Genomic DNA, 5,559 nt, shown 5'->3' on the forward strand with positions numbered 1-5,559 from the left:
TTAAAGGAAAATAATAGAAACTGAGATTTAAAAAAAAGTCAAATCGCAAAAAAAAAACATAACCAATAATTCAAGAAAAGATAAAAGAAACGAAAAAATAATGTAAATTAAAACAATAAGAAAATAGAATAAAAAAAAGGAAAACAATAAGTAAAAAAAAATTAAAAAGAAAAGGAACTGAAGGGGGGACATAGGGAGAAAATATCTTTAAAAATTGTAAAAGAAGTCAATTCTGAAAATTCCAAATGGTTGCCGTTATATCTAAAGAAGAAGAAGCTCTTTCAATCGAGAACCTTCTACACACAAATCATTTACAGGAACTTTATGCTTCATGTTTAATAGACCACTTTCCTCGAACAATGGATTTGTACAGCTAAGCCATAATAGCTATTTGGCATTATTGTGTACAATTTAGCCATGTCGTGGCTGCGAGATAAAATAATAATGATCTGACTTTAAACATACGACATGGCAATGAATCCTACGAAATCTAAAGTTTCATAAAGAAATGTAATTATGATCCTATGCATTTTCCATAGTTGAGATGAAGGGCCGATCTAGAATTTTGGAAATTTGACATCGTGGGGCAGCTATTAGACCGACCTGGCAAAAATTGATGTATGATTTACAAGCGCGAGCTGATTTTTTTTATTTCTCTCTTATTACTAGCCTACTGAGCTGACATTTCTGACATTTGAATTCAAGAACAACCGTGATGAGTATAGGCCTATAATATACTAGTGTAGCACAAGACAAATCAAGTGAGCACGAAGAGCGAGCTACACATTTTGATATACAAAGGGGGGCATTGAGATCTATGTGCTTGAATGCATGAACAGGATACAAAAATCACGCAAGCGCTAAATCTTTGAATTGAAGAGTTTGGTTGTAAAAGATCTACTTTGGACCCATCCGACGGGCCATCCGAGAAAAATAATGATTTTATTCTCACTTATTGCAATATTCTTATGAGAAACTAACTTTTCATGATGTACTCCCCTATCGTGTGAACATAAAATTGGGTATGATAAAAGAAATCTAACAGTCTTTAATTTTTGTCTATATATTTTGTCAAAAAATTATCTTTGCGGACCTAACCCCTTTTGCAAGCAAACTGAAATGAATCCAATCTCTTAAAAAAATTCTTTGCCAATTTTTTTTGCCACTTTTATTCACGTTTTAAATATCAACTTTTCTTTAGTATCATCTTATAGAGCTACTACGAATCTATACATTGAGACAGGAAAATAATGAAAAATGGACCTAACACCTTTTGCAACTGAGCTCTTCAATTCATGAAAATGGTAAGTATAGTATCATTTAAAAATATTAAACGGACCTGAAAACGGGATATTTCGAGAATTCAAATAACGTTTGAATTCATTAACTTGAAGATAAGTGTAAGCCTATCACCATATATTTGATATTTCTATAACACTTTGATATTATACCGATCAGTGCATGAATCTATATAAATGAGATATCTATCGATATCTCATTCAACAGGTATTGAGAGCGCGAAGCGCCATCGGAATATGTATTTTGATAAATCATAGTGACATGAAATGGCCGAAAGGTTATCTATTTGCTAATTCTCGGGTCCCTCTACGGCTCTCCTTTTATTTTTCTTTCCTCATTATCACTCCATCCCCTCCTTCATCATCCTTCTTTTTCTTCAGTTTTTCCTCTCTTTCTCTTAATTCTCTCCCCCTTTTCTCCAGTATATACGAGGGTGGCGGTCGCTTGGTTACATTTCCTTTACTAATCTATTAATTTGATACCCCTGAAAAGAAGGAAAGGCTCTTAGATGTTAACAATATTTCATGAACAACAAAAAATCTGTCTTCTGTCTCTATCTCTGGCCAATTATCTTCTTTTATTCTTCCTCTTCTTTCTTTCTTTCTGTTTATTCACTCTCTCTTCTATAAATCTTGTCCTGTTTGTTATGTCTATAGTTATCTTTTTGATGAGTGGAAGGATGGAATGGAGCTCCATTGCTGATCGAAAGATATTAATGTTGAAGTGGCAAAAGGCGCTTTGAATTAATGAAAAAATGAGGTGTTAAATAAATGAATAAGTATTCCATCTTTTTATCGCTTAAGCCTAAGAAAAACAAAATGTCGTACTTTTCATAGGCGGATCCAGCGAGGCCCGAGGCGGAGCAAAACAAAAAAAAGGGGGAAAGAAAGAAGAAGAAAAAAAAAGAAAAAAGAAGGGAAAGAGAGGAGAAAAAAAAGAAGGGGAAACATAAAAGGAGAAAGGCGAGTGAATAAAATAAGATGAGGGGGAAAACTTGGAAAATAATTTCAAAATCTTTCATGCCACTGTACAGTATAAAATTTTCGCTCGCGCTTCGCGCTCGCATTGCCTCTTAGGTGATCTTGCCCAATATGGAGCTTAAATATCACATTTTGTAGTCAATATACAAAACATATTTCAGCTCGGATTTTCAAACTTTCATTATTTTGTTTCATTTACAGATTGATTTTTAAAAAGTGCTCTGTAAGAATTTATGTTTTATCTTCTGAATATTAACATTTTTCTGCTCGCGCTGCGCGCTCGCAAAATTTGATTTGTCAGGTACCTATTATTTTCCTGTATTCCATAAAGTTTTCAAATATCCCTATTCAGGTCAAATTATCAAAACGTAATTGCTAGCCTGCGCTGCACGCTCGCATTTGATTGGTGATTTGATAAGTATATCTCAATACTAATTCTATGACAAACTACTAAAAATCCCCATTTCATGACAGTTTATCAAAAATTTCGGCTAGCGATTTGCGCTCGCATTGATTGTTAAAAATGTATTAAATCATGCATCTTATTTCATAATTACAAAATTGCTTGAAATGTCCAGTTTTTAGGCCACAATAAATTAACAGATTTCGCGCTCTCATTATAGGCTTATTGAATTAATAAATAAGATACTAATTAAATTAAGAAAAGTTTCATCTCCCGCTTAGGATAGGAAGATAGCTATCATTTTCATAATGATGACATAATGTTCTTAGAATGTCCCTGTCCTATGTCAAAACTCAAAGTAATAATACTGAAACATATCAGATCTTTTTTTAACAGTGATTCATATCCACCTCATAATTTTCCCACAAAGTGCTTGAAATACAGAGTTTAAATTGACCATGTTTTTCAGATATTGGAATATCAAATATTTTAAGCTCGTGCTTCGCGCTCGCTTTATTGATTTTCATGATGAAAAAAGGATAACAGAATGCACAGATTCTAGGTCGAAATCTGAAACACGCGCCCGCATGTTTATTCAGATACGCAACTTGTTGAAAACTGGACATTTCAAGCACGTTTGTAATTATGAATAGGATGCATGAATGAAACCTTTGGAACAAGATAGCTTGTGTGAAAACAGACACATCAAAGAAACAAATCAACGAAAGTTTGAGAAAAATCAGACAAATAATGAGAAAGTTATGAGCATTTGAATATTGTGATCACTATAATGCTATGGAGATCCTCAAGTTGGCAATGCGACAAAGATGTGTGATGTCACTTGGGAACAACTCTCCCCATTACTGAAGTATATATTTCACTTAAATTGCCTCTTTTATCACATTTATCAGTAGATTATGTGTTCTTTCTATTGGAGAGCATGTAATAAAGATTTTTTAAAAATACATCATGGATAAAGATTTTGTATCACCATAAGAAAAATAAAAAAGATACATTTTGAGGTTATTTTATAGTCCATCAAAGGGAAAGATGTTCACATGTGACATCACACATCTTTGTCGCATTGCGAATGGGAGGATCTCCATAGCATTAGTGATTGCAATATTCAAATGCTCATAACTTTCTAATTAAATGTCCGATTTTTCTCAAATTTTCCTTGTTCTTATTCTTTGATTTTTCTGTTTCAACTAAAGCCTACTTGTTCCAAATGTTTCATTCCCCTTTAATATATTTTTAACAATATTAATGCAAGCGCAAATCGCGAGCCGTATATGCTAGCATGCAGTGCTAGCTGATACGTTTTGACAATCAGACCTGAATAGGGATATTTTGAGAACTGCATGGAATACACGAAATTAATAATGTAGATACCGGCAAATCAAATTTTGCGAGCGCGCAGCAAAAGCAGGAAATGATGATATTTAAACTATAAAACTGACATTTTTACAGAGCACTCTTTGAAAATCAATTTGTCAATCACACAAAATAATGACACGTAGATTTCCGAGCTGAAATATATATCTTCATAGGCGGATCCAGGGGGGGGGGCGAGGGGCCCCACTGATCTCTCCTCTGAGATCAGTGAGGGGCCCGCGCCCCCTATGGTGGAGCAAAAAAAAAGGGAAAGAAAGGAAGAAGAAAAAAGAAGAGGAGGAACACGATTGAATAAAAAAGATTGAAATGAGGGGAAGACTTGGAAAATAAAAAGAATCTTTCATATAACTATATAAAATTTTCGCTCGCACTTTGCGCTCGCATTGCTAGGTGATTTACATAATTTGTTCATTATGGAGCTTAAATATCAGTTGGAAGTTAACATACTTCGCATCGAAAATCGAATTTTCATTATTTTGTGTGCTTTACAAATTGATTTTTATGAATTGCTCTTTAAAATTTCAGCTTTATGGTCAGAAAATCAACATTTTCTGCTCACGCTGCGAGCTCGCAAATTTTGATTTGAAAGGTACATATCGGCCGTGTATTCCATAAAGCTTTGAAAATATCCCTTTTCACTGGCAGGCCTGATTGTCAAAACGCATCAGCTAGCGCTGCACGCTCGCATTTTGATAGGCGAGTTATGTATGTGTCAATATTGATTACACAACAAACTACTTAAAATCCCGTTTCATGACAGTTAATCAAAAATTTCAGCTTGCGATTTGCACTCGCATTAATTCAGTGCCTTCATTATGCATTAATAAATAAGATATTAATTTGATAATTAAATTATCCCTTCTGTTTCATCTCGCGCTTAAGTTAGCAAGAGGATTAGAAAGATAGTCATCATTTTCATATGGTGACATAAAGATGTCCTGGTCCGGTCCTATGTCAAAACTCGGCAAAGTAATAATCCGTATCCACCTCACAATTTCCTACAAAGTGCATGAAATATAAAGCTGAAAAAATACATACAAAATTGCTTGCACTTCGCATTTTATGAATTTTATATTTATGTTGATTTGTAAGAAAAAGCTAAGAAGTGACTATTAGGACTACCCCTTCAAAAAACAACACACACACAAATCCGACCCCCCCCCCCCCCTATTGGCGAAGGCTGGTTTCGCCCCTGTATCTTGATCTCCAAACTTGATATTTTAAGCTCCATATAAATATATTGAACAAGATATGTAAATCACCTGACAGGCAATGCAAGCGCGAAGCGAGGGCAACAAAATTATACAGTGACATGAAAAGATTGGGTTTTTTTTCGTTATTCCCCCTTTTTTTTCTTTGTTTGCTCAGCCAGAAGCCACCCCCTCAACTTTCCTGTTCTAAGAAAAAAAAAATGAGCCAGCGCCAATGAACGTAGAGGACGTTAACACTTTGCACTCAAGGCCCTATAAGCACTGCACTATA

This window comes from Lytechinus variegatus, chromosome 1 (genome assembly GCF_018143015.1).
Source record: "Lytechinus variegatus isolate NC3 chromosome 1, Lvar_3.0, whole genome shotgun sequence".
Taxonomy (NCBI): domain Eukaryota; kingdom Metazoa; phylum Echinodermata; class Echinoidea; order Temnopleuroida; family Toxopneustidae; genus Lytechinus; species Lytechinus variegatus.